This window comes from Triticum dicoccoides, chromosome 6A (assembly GCF_002162155.2).
Source record: "Triticum dicoccoides isolate Atlit2015 ecotype Zavitan chromosome 6A, WEW_v2.0, whole genome shotgun sequence".
NCBI lineage: Eukaryota > Viridiplantae > Streptophyta > Magnoliopsida > Poales > Poaceae > Triticum > Triticum dicoccoides.
Genome location: NC_041390.1, coordinates 153,495,210 through 153,514,244, shown reverse-complemented (window position 1 = coordinate 153,514,244; position 19,035 = coordinate 153,495,210). Strand labels below are relative to the sequence as shown.

The 19,035-nt window shown below is 46.4% G+C and overlaps 1 long non-coding RNA gene across 1 annotated transcript; it reads right to left on the bottom strand.

Annotated features, from left to right (window-relative positions):
- Positions 1-309: 309 nt before the first annotated feature.
- On the bottom strand, positions 310-17,952 carry LOC119316376. The gene is made up of 3 exons (XR_005152949.1): positions 17,779-17,952; positions 16,808-16,928; positions 310-1,571 (listed from the first exon to the last, which is right to left on the bottom strand). It is a non-coding gene; the product is annotated as an uncharacterized LOC119316376 (long non-coding RNA).
- Between the last annotated feature and the right edge of the window lie 1,083 nt (positions 17,953-19,035).

Sequence of the window (19,035 nt, the reverse complement as noted above, 5' to 3'; positions counted from 1 at the left end):
CGGCACCCATTTGGGAGGGGGAGGCCTCTTCTTAAGGAGGGGAGAATGTCACACCTAATCAGCTGATTAGTGTGCCTAGGTGCTAGCTGGCGGGCCCAGCCAGCTGGCCTGCCAAGTGGAGGCGTGGGTGCGTTAAGGGTGGCCGCCTGTGGCCGTGTGGAGGCATGCGTGTGTAGATCATTTTCTGTATCCAAACCTTCCTCTACAATCCTAACCCCCTTCTCCAAGCTCATCCCCCTTCCTCACCTGCTCCCTCTCACCTACTCTAGATCGCCGATCCCCTCTCCGATCAGGGGCGTTACACTGCACAGGAACAAATAGAATGATGATGGTTAGAAATAGCCCTGCTGTATAGTAAATGAATGGCTGCATGCTTGAGAAGAAATAGTTCACTTGTATAGTAAATGAATGGTGTTTTTAGCTTCTCTTTACTGAACTTTGTACTGTTTCTTGCGCATTTACATAAGTACGATATCTTTTACCCAAAAGAATATAAGTATGATACTTCTAGATTCCATGTTACTAAGGCCTGATTAAAGTGGATTTGAGGTGTGCTTAATTGATCTGCTAGCTACACTCGTGTTTGAACAAATTAACGAGCTTTAGAAGCATAGTTCTCATGTGCAGGAGGCAGTGTATTTTCTCTGTCCTGTCGGCATCAGGTAGTTGCAGCCACCACTATCTGTGCAGTTGTTAGTTGTAACGCTATAGCATCTATTGGTTTGTGTCACAAAGTTCCGTCTCCGAGTATAGATTTTGCTGTACAGTGTAAATTATACCGCTTTTGTTTCTACCATATATTAAGTAATAGGTATAGCGTTGGTTAACTTCTCTCAATGGACGCCGTCACCACGGCCAGAACGATTATCGAAGCAAAATACTCTATTAGTTTATGATTTTTATTTTAAATGAATTGTAACTTGATTTGATTTTGGTTGATTTGGGTGGAGCAAGCAAACTGTGTTTTTGACTATCACTCGTGTATTTTCATTGCCTGGTGTTGTGATATTTGTTAATTCCTATCTGCAAGACTGCAACTATACATTGCACAACAAGAATAATCAGATAAATGCTACGTATTGCAAGACCTCTACTAAATAAATTACACTCGCAAGTAAAAGACATACTCAGGGCCTGGATGTGCCGCTGCTTGTTGATCTGGGCCTGGATGGGGGCACCACTGTGGCATTCCTGCAAGTGTAACCTGGCACCCCAATGCTGAAATTGAATGGCATCTGGGGGCTGCCGTCGCTGGAAGGAGCAAAGTTGCCGACGGTCATCATGAACGTCGATGTGGCCGCCTTGCTGTTCTGCATGACCGAAGACAGGACACCGCCCCGGCAGCAGTTGGCGACCTGAAGGTTGTACGGCACGCCGGGGCCCAGGTCCATCATTACAGGCCGCTTCTCGCAGCTGTGAGCACCGACGAAGCGAGTGCAGTTTCCCTGCTCGGTCGCCTCCGCGCCCTTCGCATCCAAGATCACCTCATCGCCAGCCCAAAACCAGCTCAGCCGCCACCCTGGATCCTCGAGGTGGCGGTAGAGCTGGTAGTTCTGGAGACTAACCGAGACCTACGTGAAGAAAATATATATTATGGTTAGCTCATTGATTTCTATATTAGAATACGCTAATGAGCTATTGAGCAAATACACGGAAGATAACATGGATGCAGTTGTTCATCTATATGACTGCCAGAGTTACTGAGCAAATAGGAGGCCACCTTAGTTTCATGATTCGGGATTCAACACCGGTTTGAGATTGAAGTCCGTGTTATAGAGATTATAGTGCTACAAAGTTCAGGCTGTCAAGATTCTTTACTTTATTTCTAGGCAAGAACGACACTAAATGGTTACCGTAGAATAGATCACTCACTGGATTAGATCCAGCTGACTCTGAAAGAGTGGTTCCCACAATCTTAATGTACTCAAGACAGGATCTGTTCAAGATATCAACAGTGAAGACTGGCCCACACAAGGCAATACTCGCAATAGATACTCCTATATGCCAGTCATGTGGAAACGGGCCATATAGAATTCCATGACAATGATTTTGCCATCGATAACTCTTATCAGACTGCTACTAAGTTCCCGAGAGGAAACTATTGGTCTATTGCAAACCAATTAAAAGACAGCAGGACAGTCAGAGCTAGCATGAATGCATTCTTTATGCAATAAAATCAGCTACAGTTGCAAAGCAGAGCACTTTAATGTTCTTCTGGTTGCTTCAATTTCATGATAGTTGCCTTTGTGCTTATCAATTCCATAGCTACAAACCTCATATATATGAACTGTAGAAAATCAACTACATTCGTTCACATGTTCTAAGAAGAAGCAGCTTGCATGTGTGATTATGCAAGAACGCTTCAAAATTTTAACTGAAGGAAGGGTGATCATAGTAATATTATTTTTAATGCGAACACATGCAGATAAATTAACAATCACATGTTAAAAAGTTAGATCAGAAAATGCTAAGTCTAGTTTTAACAGGAACAACAACACCCAATACTGATGTCTTACATTATTTTCCTTTTAGAGATGCCCAATCATCATGTCTTAAATAGTTACTCCCTCCTTCCATCTATATAGGGCCTAATGCGTTTTTCGAGGCTAGCTTTACCAAATGTTAGAGCAATAATATATGACATGCAACTTACACAAAACATATCGTTAAATACGTATGTTGTCATGGAATTGTCACGGCAGATGTCCTTTTGCAAGGACTTAGTCGTGGAGCCATCGCAACTAGGAAGCTTAAAGGGGTTAATCGGGACAAGGATACGCGAGGTTTATACTAGTTCAGCCCCTTACGGTGAAGGAAGGCCTACGTCTAGTTGAGTTGGAATTGCTTGGGGTTTCGATGACCAAGGAGCGAGATACGCTATACCTGGCTCTCGATCAGTTGTTTCTCATCCTAAGCCACTGGCGGGTCGTCCCCTTATATACACGGGTTGACGTCCTGCGGCCTACAGAGTCCCGGCCGGCTCATAAAGAGTGTCCGGCTCGGCGACTAGTTACTTCTACCTTATAGTACAAGTTATACCATCATGGCAGTTTATCTTTACGGGCCTCAGAGTCGCCTGTGGGCCCTTAAGCCTTTTAGTGAACCGCCATCTTCATGCCTTGGTCTTGGGCTTCTGATGAACCTCTATTTGCGTAACCCAGCCCCTCCTGGATGGCTTATACAAATAGTCATATCCCTAACATTAGGCCCCAGATTGATTTGAACCGGTTCATGTCAATCTTTGGAAACCTTATGAACTGGACTTTAGTCTTCTGTCTTGCGTGAAAATTGTAACCCGCCGTGACGTCATCCTCTGGTTCTGGGTTAAATCATCGTGACGTCATCTTCAATAAAACTTATATTTTAATTCATCATATCTTCAACGGATCTTTGCCTTTACTGACCCTCCCGAAAATCGAGGCGTCGGGGCCGCTGGATAATGATGTCTTGGTCTCCTCGTTTCTCGCGCCGTCTCAGTCGGTCCTCCTTATAAATAGGCGCGACCTAGGTCTTTTTCATTTCCTCCGGTCGTCTTCTTCCTCGCACTCCTTCTGCCGCTCGAGCTCCGCCGCCGCCACCGTCGGAAACCTCGTCTTCACCGACTAAGGCCGCTGCATCACCCTGTTTTTTGACTAGAGAACAACGGCAACCCTCCGCAGTTCTTCCACATCGGTGAGTTCTTTTTCCCCCCTTTCTCAGATCTGCATTAGTACTATCTTGAGTTCGTCGACGTTCATCGTCGCCCGACGCAACCTCCATTAATTCTTACCTCTAATACCTTGTTCAGATCGTAAAAACCACATAGAACTGCTGCGGAGGATGTTGTGTGCTTATTCTGTATGAAAACAGATCCCATTTCCTTGTTTTGGAAGCCCTCCTTGAGTATATGAACTTCCCTGTACTGTTTTAGGTCTAGAAAATTTTCCTTTCCAGAGCATCGTTTGATCCAAAATAATAATTGCAATTTGTGAAACCTGTTTGCTCCACACTTAGCCAAAAACTGTGTCTGTTGACTCTGTTTCAGCCATAGTAGTCCGTGTAATCGGTTTAAGATAACACCGGCTGTCAGCACCGCTTGCTTCTGGCAACTTAAGAAAACCTTAATCATCTTTAATACCTGCAGCTGTTAAACATTATCACATAGTTACCTGTATGTCATTAGGCCCCTTCTTAAACCGCCATCTTAAATAACCCAATAATGCTTATTCTCCAGGTTATAATAAACCGGAAAATTTCCTTTATCTTGTTGTAGGCTTCAATTTACCCAATGACACCAAAGCTGTTAAACCTCCGGTTACCTGCAACTGGGTCCCATCCATTGTTACAGAGAGCAAACTGTCCGAGTTTGTAAAGTCTGGCCATCTGCCCAAGAAGGATGGCATGTCTTATCGTGCTCCTGACCCGTCTGAGGAGAAACCTCAACCCAAGGAAGGGGAGGTGATCATTTTTACCGATCACATGAGCCGGGGATTTGCTCCTCCCGGTTAAAAATTCTTTAGAGACGTTTTGCACTTCTTTGACTTAAGACCTCAAGACATCGGGCCCAATTCCGTGTCAAATATCTGCAACTTCCAAGTTTTCTGTGAGGTCTACCTTGGAGAAGAACCCAGCCTACTTTTGTTCAGGGAATTGTTCTATTTGAACCGGCAGAATGAGCGGGCCAACGGGCCCAGTCTGGAGCTTGGTGGCATATCGATTCAAAGGCGGAGAGACTGCCTGTTCCCTTATGCTGAATTGCCGAGTCATCCAAAGGACTGGAACCAGACATGGTTCTACTGCCAAGATACTTCTCCGGCTGGTGAAAACCCGCTGCCCGGCTTCTGTGCATTGCGCCTTGAATCTACTCACCCGCTGCCGGATGAGTTGACTGCTATTGAACGTCTGCCACTCACCCCCAAGATCAAAAAGATTAAAGCTCTTTTAGGGAACGGCTTAGATGGCATTGACCTGGTCCGAGTCTGGGTTGCTTGGAGAATAATTCCGTTAAGCCGCCGCCCCGGCTTAATGTGTAATTATTCAGGCGAGAAAGATGACCCTCAGCGTCATAGTCCTGACGACTTACCAGATGACGTAGTGGAAGCTACAACTCAGTCTTTGTTGAAAGAGGGCACAGTGAATAGTAACGCTTTCGGCTTACTATCTTTTTGCAAGAAGAACCCGGCCCCTGCAGTAAGTTTCCAGCCGTCGGGTTATTTTTTTATCATGTTATACTGTATTCTTACGCATAACCCTTTATAACCTTTTACAAGCAAATGATAACTTCTGGAAAATCCAATATGATCATGAGGCGGCCAAGCAAGCCAGGGCGGCCAAGAGAGCTGAAAGGAAAACCGCCAAGCCCACCACTTCAAGGAAAAGGAAGCCAAGCGCTTCTGAGATGTTTTAGCTTGATGATTCTGATGATAATGAAGAAGAGGTAACTTTTTAATTTTCCTTTCTCCTTTATCACTACCTTACTGATATTAACCTTCTTTCAGGAAGACACGGGCAACAGCCAACCCGTCGAGGAAGAGGTAACTATAATCTCCTTCGACTCCGAGCTTCGGCCGCGTCAGAAAATTCGAAGAGTAACCCGAAAAGTAAGATTTTCACACCCTTTGGCTTACCAAGATCCTGACTTTCTTTTGAAGCAACAGCAATTTGAAAACCGGAGGCAGACCCGGACCAGCAAGGATGCAGAGCTATCCTCCGGCTTGCCTGACACAACCCGGAAGCGTCGGACTGAGGTTATCTCCAACTTATACCCTTTTTTACCTTTGGCGGGTCTAATCCGTCAACCTCTCAATTCATCTGACTCCAACTACCAGGATACCTCTCCTTCATCCGGCGAGTCCATGCAATCAAACATGCCGGCTTTTAAGACTGCCCCTGGGTAATATCAATTTATTCACCTTATGTTTTTCTTTCTTCATGTTTCTTTACTCATTTCTCTGCTTTGCCCACAGCATGCAGGTTAAGCCCAGGAAGAAAACCAAGAAGGATAAACCGGCCCAAACCCCTGTGGTGACTGAACCGGAATAGGGTATAGCTGCTCCTGACTCTTTCACACATCAACCGCCGCCTGAGCCGGCTCAAGACATTGCAGCACCAACTTCTGACCCGCCTGCTGAAGGTATTCTTGATGGTTCTGTTAACCCGGAGGCACCTAGCCCAGTCAAAACGGCTGACCCAGAAGTGGAATTTCTCAAGGCTCAATTCGTTGAGCCGGCCAGGCCCACCGTCCTTGCCAAATGCTCGGCTAAAGAGGAGTTGCTAGAACACCGTAAGGCCAAGATGGATATCACCGACTATACTCATTTGAGTATTGGAGAGATCGTCTCGGGCTATATCAACCAGGTGCAAAGCAACCGTGACCTGGAAATTGACATGGTGAAGCAAATACAGCAAAAATCTGAGGTATGACTTATGCTTCCTTACTTTCAATCATACTTACTGTATCAGCCCCCAAGTCTATTGCTTATGAATAAATATGCTGTAGACTTAGAAAAATTGTTAGAGCTGCTTGCCCGGCTGAAAGAAAAAATATTTAAACCGGATGTAACACAATACCTTTAACTTGCGATACACATTAGCCCCCAAGTGCCAAGTATCTTTGCTTGCAAAGTATTTGGGACTTAATATCCAGGACCGGCTTAATAATTTAGAAAGCTTCGGTATACATTAGCCCCCAAGTATCTTTGCTTGCAAAGTGCTTGGGACTTAATATTATTTACCGTAATCTTGACTACTATCCGGTGCAATGCAGGCCACCATAAGTCAATTTGAATCAGAAATTGCTGACCTGAAGAATCGCCTGGCAGCCCAGGAGATTGAAATTCAAAAGGCCAACTCCAAATTTGAATTCAGCGTCTCTGAACAAGAGAAGCTGAAGAAAAATTTTGAGTCGGAGAAGAAAATTTGGACTGACGAAAAGGCCGGACTGGTGACCCGGGCCGAGACAGCAGAGGCGTCGCTGGCAAACGCAACAGCCGAACTGACCGGCTTACAACGCCAGATATCTCGGATGGTCTCAGCAATCTTTGGTAAGTTATCTTAAGCAAGCATTAAATATTGTAAATATTCTTTCAATTGTTACCTGAGGTTTACCTTATACTTACCAATACAGGCCCCGGGAGCACAAACCTCAAGCAGAATATGCTGATCAAATTGAAGGCGGTGTATACTCTAGTAGAGCAACTGTACATCGGGTCACAACGTGCCTTGGCCGTTGTAGCCTTATCAAATGATGTGCCCCACCTCTTGCAAGATCTGTTACAACGGCTTGCTGTACTTCCTCAGCGGATTCAAGAGTTGAGACGGGCCCAAGCAAGAGCCGGAGCAATAGCCGCTTTGAGTCGGGCCAAAGCCTGGTTACCAGAGCTAGACCCGGCCGACATCGCTCTTGGGTATCCAAGTTTAAAGGAGGATGGCACTCCATTTGATGAAAAGGATTTCACCACCTGCGTGAGGGATATACGCCCTGTGGCCACTCAAATTGGAAACGACACTGACCTCACCAAGTATCAGCCGGGTTATGACAAGGAGAATTAGAGAATCCCCACGCCGCATTATGACGATGTCAGCTTGATCCCTCCAATCCGTAAGCACACATTTGCCCCTGAAGTCGACCCAACCGGTTTAATAGATGATGAAGCTGAGTTTGAGGCCTTGAGTGACATTGACTGGGCCTCATCATCCTTCCAGGACAAAGCAGCCGGCGGAGAGGCGGAGAAGGATAACCCGGAGGCTTCAAGTCAACCCCAAGAGTAGATTGCCAGGCGCCACCTGCTTATGTCGTTGTAGAAAAACAATGCCGCATCATTCAGACTCGGGGAGTCTTGTAACAGAGTAGAAAATACTTTGAGTTTTGATATGCCTTTGCGTATGCTTATGGCCCTTAATACTTGCATAAGCCGCCGTCACTATGCATTTTGTAGTTTATATGAATCTGTTATGTCCTTTGCAGAAATGTCTTGCATTGCCCTGTGATGCTTACGGCTGCTTTTCCGGCTTATATAAGCCAACCCCTGAGGGTAAGCTTAACTCCTGAAAATTGGCACATAAAAGTTCACCTGGTATTTAACAACCTGATGCAACCAATATTAATCCTGGAGGATTGCAATGTACTCCATTGTATTTTCAAGAGGGTCGCAAGATATCCAATGTTGATACTTGTAAAATATAATGAACAAAATTCAAGGGTTTCTGATTCGAATACGATCAGTGAACCGTTCCAAAGGGGTTGAGCTAAGATTCGGATACGATCTGTTAGCCCCCAGTGGCTGTGGCGATGCCAACCAAGTGGGGATAGACAACTATGTTCTCTTTGGTTCGAATACGACCTATGTTTGAACAGGAAGCCCCCAAGTGACCATAAGAGTTGTTTAATGACGCTGATTCAAATACGATCCACGTCAGACCCAAAGGGGTTAAGCTATGATTCAAATATGATCAAGAAGCCCCCAAGTGGGTTTGGCAGTATGCCGATCAAGTGGGTATCGACAGCTATGTTCTCTTTGGTTCGAATACGACCTATGTTTGAACAGGAAGCCCCCAAGTGATCACGGCTAGATTCAGATATGATCATAAGCCGGACCAAAGGAAAGCCGGATTCAGATATGATCCGCTTCTCCTTGGTTATCTCCACCACCTGACAAAGAAAACACATAAACCTTTTTTGGGAGTGAAAAAAAGGGCAGAGGTCCTGCTTTATTGCTTTATGTAATATACATAGTATAAACATATACACATTAAAGCCGATGGCTCAAGTATAATAAGACCGAAGATAAGTGATATTCCACGGCCGACGGGTCTCCTCCTCCGACTTACGTGAGTCTTTGTGCTCCCGAACGTCGATAAGGTAGTATGATCCGTTGTTCAGATTCTTGCTGACCACAAAGGGTCCTTCCCAAGGAGGGAATAGCTTGTGCATGTCAGATTGATCCTGGATGAGTCGGAGCACTAAGTCGCCTTCCTGAAAGGTTCTGGACCTAACCCGGCGGCTGTGAGAGCGGCGCAGGTCTTGCTGGTAAATCGCCGAGCGGGCTATTGCCAACTCTCGCTCTTCATCCAACAGGTCAAGTGCGTCTTGCCGAGCTTTTTCGTTGTCTTCCTCAACATAAGCCGCCACACGGGGTGAGTCATGACGGATGTCACTTGGCAGGACCGCCTCTGCTCCATACACCATAAAGAAAGGCGTGTAACCCGTAGATCTATTAGGTGTAGTATTGATGCTCCAAAGTACAGAAGGTAACTCCTCCACCCAACAACCCGGCCTCTGCTGCAAGGGGACCAAGAACCGGGGCTTGATACCCCTCAAGATTTCTTGATTAGCTCGTTCTGCTTGACCATTGGATTGAGGGTGAGCCACAACTGAAACGTCAAGTCTGATATGCTCTCGTTGACAGAACTCTTCCATAGCTCCTTTGGAGAGGTTAGTGCCATTATCAGTTATGATGCTGTGTGGATAACCAAAGCGAAAAATCACCTTTTTCATAAACTGGACCGCCGTGGCTGCATCACACTTACTGACTGGCTCCGCCTCCACCCACTTTGTGAACTTGTCAACCGCCACCAAGAGGTGCGTCTTTTTATCCTTAGACCTTTTGAAAGGCCCGACCATATCAAGCCCCTAGACTGCAAACGGCCAAGTAATTGGAATCATCCTCAATTCTTGAGCCGACACATGGGCTCGTCATGAGAATTTCTGACATCCGTCACATTTACCGATCAGGTCTTCTGCATCAGCATGAGCCGTCAGCCAATAAAACCCATGACGGAAAGCTTTGGCCACAAGAGATTTTGAGCCGGCGTGATGACCACAATCGCCTTCATGAATCTCACGAAGGATCTCCTGACCCTCTGTAGGTGACACGCAACGTTGAAACGCTCTAGTGACGCTGCGGTGATGTAACTCGCCATTGACAATTGTCATGGACTTGGACCACCGGGCGATTTGTCTTGCCAAGGTCTCATCTTCAGGCAACTCTCCCCGGGTCATGTAAGCCAAATAAGACACTGTCCAATCCGGGATAACATGGAGAGCCGCCACCAGCTGTGCCTCCGGGTCTGGTATTGCCAGATCTTCCTCTGTAGGTAACTTAACAGAAGGATTATGCAAAACATCAAGAAAGGTGTTAGGCGGCACCGGCTTACGCTGAGATCTCAGCCGGCTTAAGGCATCAGCCGCCTCATTCTTCCTTCGATCAATGTGTTCCACCACATAACCCTTGAAATGTCCAGCCACAGCATCGACTTCACGAGGTAAGCCGCCATAAGGGGATCTTTAGAGTCCCACTTGCCTGACACCTGTTGAGCCACAAGGTCTGAGTCTCCCAAGCATCTTACCCGGCTCAAGTTCATCTCTTTGGCCATCCGGAGACCATGGAGTAGGGCCTCGTACTCAGCTGCATTATTAGTACAAGGAAACATAAGCCGGAGCACATAACAAAATTTGTCACCTCGAGGGGAAGTTAACACGACTCCAGCCCCCGAGCCTTCCAACTGTCTGGACCCATCAAAGTGAATAGTCCAATAAGTGTTATCGGGCTTCTCCTCAGGTGCCTGTAGCTCTGTCCAGTCATTGATGAAATCCACCAAAGCTTGAGACTTAATGGCAGTGCGTGGTACGTACTTCAGACCATGAGGCCCGAGCTCGATGGCCCACTTGGCGACTCGTTCTGTAGCCTCTCTGTTCTGAATAATGTCTCCCAAGGGGGCAGAACTTACCACAGTGATAGGGTGACCTTGGAAGTATTGCTTCAACTTCCGGCTTGCCATGAACACCCCGTAAACAAGTTTCTGCCAATGAGGATATCTTTGTTTTGACTCGATGAGTACCTCACTGACATAATAAACCGGCCGTTGAACCGGATGTTCCTTACCAGCCTCCTTGCGCTCTACCACAATTGCCACACTGACGGCTCGTGAATTAGCAGCCACATATAACAACAAAGGCTCTTTGTCAATGGCAGCTGCAAGAACCGGCGGCTCAGATAACTGCCTCTTCAAATCCTCAAAAGCAGCATTAGCAGCATTACTCCAGACAAAGGAGTCTGCCTTCTTCATCAGTTGGTACAACGGTAGGGCCTTCTCATCTAGCCGGCTTATGAACCGGCTTAAAGCGGCAACACGACCGTTAATCACTGAACATCATTGATACACGCCGGTTTAGCCAAAGAAGTGATTGCCTTAATCTTCTCCGGATTAGCCTCGATGCCCCTGTTTGAGACCAAGAATCCCAAAAGCTTGCCTGCAGGCACACCAAATACACACTTCTCCGGATTAAGCATCATTTTATAAACCCGGAGATTGTCAAAGGTTTCTCTAAGATCAGATATCAAGGTTTCCGCCTCTCTGGATTTCACCACTATGTCATCCACATAAGCATGAACATTGCGTCCAATCTGATTGTGGAGACAATTCTGTGCACACCGTTGATAAATCGCCTGGGCACTCTTGAGCCCAAAAGGCATAGACACATAGCAGAAGGCTCTAAACGGAGTGATGAAAGCCGTTTTCTCCTGGTGCTTAACTGCCATCTTGATTTGATGATAACCAGAGTAAGCATCCAAAAAGCTCAAACGCGCGCAACCCGCCGTAGCATCAATGATTTGATCAATACGGGGGAGAGCGAAAGGATCAGCCGGACAAGCCTTATTTAAGTCCGTGTAATCCACACACATCCGCCAGGTGCCGTTTTTCTTGAGCACGAGCACCGGGTTAGCCAACCACTCCGAATGAAAAACTTCGACAATGAACCCAGCCGCCAAGAGCCGGACGACCTCTTCTCCTATAGCTTTTCATCGTTCCTCATTGAATCGCCGCAGAAACTGCTTGACCGGCTTATACTTTGGATCAATATTAAGAGTGTGCTCAGCGAGTCCTCTCGGTACACCCGGCATGTCAGAAGGCTTCCATGCAAAGATGTCCCGGTTCTCACGAATGAACTCGATGAGCGTGCTTTCCTATTTAGGATCCAAGTTGGCACTGATGCTGAATTGCTTAGACGAATCGCCCGGAGTAAAATCAACAAGCTTAGTCTCTGCAGCCGATTTAAACTTCATGGCCGGGTCATGCTCCGTAGTCGGCTTCTTGAGGGAGGTCATATCCGCCGGGTCAACGTTATCTTGATAAAATTTGAGCTCCTCTGCTGCACAGACAGACTCGGCATAAGCCGCGTCGCCTTCTTTGTACTCCAGGGCCACCTTTCGGCTTCCATGCACAGTGATGGTACCTTTGTAACCCGGCATCTTGAGCTGTAAATAAACATAACACGGCCGCGCCATGAACTTGGCATAAGCCGGCCGCCCGAACAAAGCGTGATATGGACTCTTGATTTTGACCACTTCAAAAGTTAACTTTTCCGCCCTAGAATCATGCTCGTCTCCAAAGGCCACCTCTAGTTCAATCTTACCCACAGGATACGCCGACTTACCAAGCACCACTCCATGGAAGACGGTGTTGGAAGTCTTTAAGTTTTTGTCAGTTAAGCCCATGCGCCGAAAGGTTTCGTAATAGAGGATGTTGATGATGCTACCTCCATCCATGAGCACCTTAGTAAATTTATAACCACCAACCTGCGGTGCCACCACCAGGGCCAGTTGACCCGGATTATCAACCCGGGGAGGGTGATCCTCCCTGCTCCAAACAATAGGCTGTTCCAACCACCTCAAGTAACGAGGGACTGCCGGCTCAACAGAATTCACAGCCCTCTTATGAACTTTCTGATCACGTTTACACAAACTTGTGGTGAACACGTGATACTGCCCACTGTTTAGCTGTTTTGGATGGATCTGATAACCCGACTGCTGCTGCTGCTGACCTCCTTGATCAGATTGTTGTTGATTATAACCACCCTAGCTTCCCTGAAAACCGGATCCTGAACCGCCGCCCGGGCCATGAAAGCCGCCGCCTAGGCCTTGATTGCCATCAAACGTATTAAAATTCTTGAAAGCCTTCATGATTGCGCAATCCTTCCATAAATGAGTCGCTGGTCGTTCCCGGGTGCCGTGTTTCGGGCAGGCCTCATTGAGTAGTTGCTCAAGAGACGGACCTGACCCACCAAACCGAGGGGGTGGCTTTCTTTTGCGCTTTTGATTGTTACCCTGTGCATTGGCCACAAATTCCGGGTTACCGTCCGCCTTACGCTTATTGCCTCCTTGACTCGCCGGGTTATGCTGCTGACCCTTTCCATTACCGTTCTTCTTTCCCTTCCCTGTCTTTTCCTCATCAAACGCGGGGTCCTTGGTACTATCAGAATCGGCATACATGACTAAAGCCGCCATCAGCGTCCCCATATCGTTGCAATCACGCTTAAGGCGCCCCAGTTTCTGTCTCAGAGACTCAAAGCGGCAATTCTTCTCCAGCATGAGAACTGCTGAGCCGGCATCCATCTTGTCAGACGAATGTATTATATCTTTGACCCAGCGCACCCAATGAGTCGTAGATTCACCTTCCTCCTGCTTATAATTTGTCAGGTCCACAATCGACATAGACTGCTTGCAAGTGTCCTTAAAGTTCTGGATGAAACGGGCCTTTAGCTTCGCCCATGAACTAATGGAATTGGGTGGCAAACCCTTTAACCAAGAACGGGCCGTTCCGTCCAACATCATGGTGAAGTATTTAGCCATCGCTTCATCACTAACCTCCAGCAGCTCCATGGCCATCTCGTAACTTTCAATCCACGCCCCAGGCTGTAAATCGGCCATATAATTCGGCACCTTTCGAGGTCCCTTGAAATCCTTGGGCAGACGTACATTACGTAGAGCCGATACCAGACAAGGAACTCCTCCGGTTCTAGTAGCAACACCTGCCTCAACGGAAGTCGTCGGGTTAAGCCGGTGAGTCCTGTTGGGCTGCTAGCTGAGCCGCTAGCTGCGCCGCCCACTCGTCCTCCTGACGTATCCGATCCTGAACCGGGTTATACCCGCCGGGCTGGTTCCGGCGCTGAGCGCTACTTGACAAGGCCTCTGACTCCATGTGTCTACTGTAACTCGGGCTCCGGTTTTGACGAGGCGGAGCTAACCAGGGCGGAGGAGTTGAGTGAATCCTGTTCCGGCTGTAGGAGTAGGTCTCTTGCTGAGCCAGGGCTGTTTGGACAAGTTCCCTGATCCTCCGGGTTTCCACCGCTGTCGGATCATCACCATCTACTGGGAGAGCCGCCAAACGTGCTGATGCTGCGATTAAGTTCTCCATGGGGTTGAAGAAGTGACCATGTGGTATTGGTACGTAATGGGGCGGTGCCATACTGCCGTGAAGAGGCGCCGTCACCTGAGGCTGGACTGGGCCTCCCGCTCCGGATGTCATAAACTGATTTGCACCTGGCGGGTTACTTGGGCCGGCCACGGGTGTAGCAGAGAGATTCCGAGGATCATAAATCTGAGGTAGACGGGACTGAGTTTTCTGATGTCTCCTCCTCATTACCTCATTAGATGCGTTCAAGCTCAACGTGAGCTGAAAGACCTCTGCCTGAAGTTGCTGCGCCCGTACGTCCAAAGCCGCCCGCTCTGTGGCTAATCTAGTATCTTCAGCTGCTAAGGTTTCCTTAGTCCGGGCGATCTCATCGCGAACCTGTGCCACCTCTGCCTCATGCTCAGATTGGTTCGCAAGGACGACAGTAGCAGTTAACAAGGCCGTAAGTTTATCCATGAGATCCATCAGCACCTGAGCCGGTGAGCGCACAGGGCCTCCTGCCCCGGCTGCTCCTAACCCGGACGTTATCGCCGCTGAGGCCGTAGAATTTTGGCCGGGTTGAGTACCAGCCATGAAGACTCCTGCCCAGTTTGGCGACTCTGAGGGGTTCGGAATAGTGCTGCCATCGGAACAGCCCCCAAGCACACCATCTTGAACTTGATACAGCGAATCTGTTGAGCCGGCGGACGAATCACCGTCAGAGAGGACGGCCGGCTCACCATCACCTTCAGATCCTTCAGAAAGTTCACCTCCGTGGATGCAACCCACAAAGGCACGCTTCACGACGGGTTGAGCTCGGGCGGGTTTCGCACGCTGAGCCGTCTCGACGAGGTCGGTGCAGCTGTCCGGCTTAGGGCCCGGCTCACCAATCCGGCCGATGAAGACCTGAATTCCGCCAAAAGGGACCCGGTACCCGTACTCAATTGAGCCGGCGTCGGGGCCCCAGCCTTCGTCGTTGATGTAGATCTTGCCGCGACGACTCTTGGTCATCCGGCCAACTGCGTATCCCTTGAGCCCTTCGAAGCTGCCCTTTAAGAACTCAAATCCACCGTGCGCTGACCCTACGGTGGGCGCCAACTGTCGTGGAATTGTCACGGCAGATGTCCTTTTGCAAGGACTTAGTCGTGGAGCCATCGCAACTAGGAAGCTTAAAGGGGTTAATCGGGACAAGGATACGCGAGGTTTATACTAGTTCAGCCCCTTACGGTGAAGGAAGGCCTACGTCTAGTTGGGTTGGAATTGCTTGAGGTTTCGATGACCAGGGAGCGAGATACGCTATGCCTGACTCTCGATCAGTTGTTTCTCATCCTAAGCCGCTGGCGGGTCGTCCCCTTATATACACGGGTTGACGTCCTGCGGCCTACAGAGTCCCGGTCGGCTCACAAACAGTGTTCGGCTCGGCGACTAGTTACTTCTACCTTATAGTACAAGTTATACCATCATGGCGGTTTATCTTTACGGGCCTCAGAGTCGCCTGTGGGCCCTTAAGCCTTTTGGTGAACCGCCATCTTCATGCCTTGGTCTTGGGCTTCTGAAGAACCTCTATTTGCGTAACCCGGCCCCTCCTGGATGGCTTACACAAATAGTCATATCCCCAACATATGTGAAAGGAGCTTCCAATGATATAATTTTCACATTATACATTTCATGTATTATTAATCTTGTAAATAGTCAAAGACGGTCTTAAAAAACGTATTAGGCCCTATATAGATGGAAGGAGGGAGTAACCAGTATCACAATACAATGAAGCCCACTAATAATGCAGGACTGATAAGCCCATCGTGTGAAGATATTAGTCTGAATATAATCATAATAATAGCATATCAATTTACAACAATTTACATTGAATCCTTCCTGCACTTGTAATTTCTGAGACAAGGGATACTTTGAGTTGCCACTCTCAAAATGGGCAACTACCTTTAAGAGGTCAGAGCTTTTAAGGCAGGTGTAATGGGACAAACGACAAATCTTTGACCTCAAAACTATGAATTAACCCGTCAACCAGTACCATCGAGGAACATTGATAACTCTCCAACACAAGTAAAAAGAACTCAAGGCTAAAGAACACCGTCCATGGACCAAAATATTATGGAACACAGAGCTAGATATGTACAAACACTAGCATAATAAATGTAACGAATTTATACTGGTACTTTAATTTCTCTCCAAGAATATTCTGGAGCATGTACAAGATTTATATAGACCAGATGAATAGTTGAAAAGGGGTACATGAATACATAGCAAGGCCAAAAACCAATCGCATCAACCAAATGGAGAAAAGTAGTAACTTTAGATTTTCTTTTAACAAGTAGTAACTTTAGCTGGACAGACAATACTATTCGCATCATGAAATAGCCCAACAAACATCGAAGGAAATAATACAGGACAAGTTCACTAAGCTTCATAAACAACAATCTGTCATATACTAGTATTTCAGAACAGAATACTGGGCATGCCAGGCTTTCTAAACAAACTACTACATTACTGTATATGTCAGCATCAAATGCTGAACAAGTTAAGCCTGTGACACGGCCCAGTGCTTTGATTTTAGCATAGAATTCAGAACAGGTTAAGCGTCGCAAAGCACGGGCACCTTACTAGTGAACTAGAAATGAGCTAGACAGAAATATATTACCGAGTAAATGTCCTTGATGTCGACGAAGTCCCAGCTAACGGTGATGTTTCCGCTCGGATCGAGCGGGTCGTAGGCGCTCGCCTGAACGCAGCAGAGTAGCAGCAGAAGAAGCAAGAGCAAGCTGCAAATTAAAGATAGGTAATATACTGATTAAAGGTAATCCCAAATGCAGATTAAAATTTGAAGTATTTGAAGGAAATAAGATGCACATGTCAAACATTTGTTTTTTAGAAAACATGCTAAAGCATACAAAAATATGGCTGATTGCACAATAAATGCAGCATTCGAGGTCATCTCTTGATGATCAAACAAAGTTGATAAAGCATGACAAAAACTGATAGTGCAAGGCTACAAAAGGTAGTAACAATCATCCATCAATGGTCTGGTTGATCTGAATCTCCCATGACCACACCAACAATAGTAGAAGAACAAGTTGTCAGACAAAATCTGATTCTGGGAATCTCCCATCCAAAATCAGATTCTGGGAAACTTCCATCAGAATCAGCCATTGAGTTCTTTTCTAGATTGTAATCTGAGATTGTGGGACAAGTTCTGTGTTGAAATGTCCAGAATGTCCCTGGATTGAAATTGCTTGTTGAATTCTAATGCTTGTTGGTTTCGAACATGGAGAATGAAAAAGATTTACGAATATCATCTAGCACCATCCACCATTGACAGTAGCAAAAAATTGAGACATATTTATCACCATCCACCATTCACAATAGCCAAAAAATAAAGCGATACTAGCAAATTCACCATTCACATTAGCTACTAGCGCCATTCACAAACACCAAAACATCTAGGACTAGGAGTAGCAAATTCAGCTTATCCATCCATCTATCTATCTATGCAATATCCATCAATCCATCTAACAACAGCAGCCGGCGGCCGGGAGACAGAGGAGACAGAGAGAAGGGAAGAGAGGAGGAGACGGAGAGATGGGAAGAGAGGAGGAGACAGAGAGAGCTCACGGGCGGGTCGGAGGCGACCACGGAACGGGGCGGGGTCGGGCGGCGTGCGCCGGCGATGCTGCCGTCGACTGGCGCCGCGGCCGGGAGGGGTCGAGTCGGGCGTTATTCTCATGTTTGGCTGCTCGCAGTGTCTAGTCTAGGGCTGAAAGAATTTCCAATCCATGGTGAGACCGGAGGAAGAAGAAGCCGGACGAGAGATTCAGGGGCTGTTTGGATAACCATACCAAAATATTGGCTGGCCCATGTGATTTGGGCTTTGCCTTTTCTTTAGATGAAGTTTGGGCTTTGCCGAGACAGAGAAAAACGGAGGTGCTACTACTGGGCTGGACCCGTTTTGTTGTGCTGATGGGCTACCACACAGGTCAAGTAAATCGTATTTATGTTTATTTTTTGCAGTTACACACATTACGTAGCAGACGCTCAAGGAAATCCCTATTCGCCGCTTGCTGCGGCAAAATGTCGGGCTACCGCACAGGGCAGCGCAGCGAGCGATAAACCTGGGCCGGCCCACTTATACATAATGCGTCTAACCGGTTTTGGGAACCTTCTAGAAGGTTCCCTGAACCGGGTTTTTTTCTGTATCGTTTTTTGGGTTCTTTTTCGGCTTTCTATTGTTTTTCCATTTCTCTTTTTTCGTTTCTGTTTTTTTTACTTTTTTGTTTATTGTTTCATTTCCTTTTTCAAGTTTATTTTTCTTTCTCAGAACTTGTTCACAATTTTACAAAATGTTTACGATTTTCTTTTTTATTTCTTTTCCTTTTCTTCTCTTTTAAAAAAAATCAAAAAAATAATTTTTGTTCCTGTTTCCAAAAAATGTTCAGTTTTTGAAAAAATGTTCTCAAAATTCAAAATTGTTCTTGTTACACAAAAAAGTACAAAACTTTCGAAATTCAGAAAATGTACCAGATTTCAATTTTGTGTTCACATACTAAAAAAATTGTGCTTCCAAATTTGTTCGGGATTTTTCAAAATTGTTCTCCGTTTTAAAATATGTTCTCAAAATTCAACAAATGTTCGTACTTTAAAAAATTGTTCGCGCCTCCAAGTTTGTTCAGGATTTTGCAAAAATGTTCTCTGTTTCAAAATTTGTTCTCAAGATTCAAAAAATGTTTGGAAATTGAAGAAAATGTTCCAGCTTTCCTAATTTGTTCACAAATTCAATAATAGTTCATGTTTTTAATTTTGTTCACAAATTCAAAAAATGTTCTGGAAGTTTATAAAAGTAAACATTTTTATATTTTGTTCACAAATTCAAGA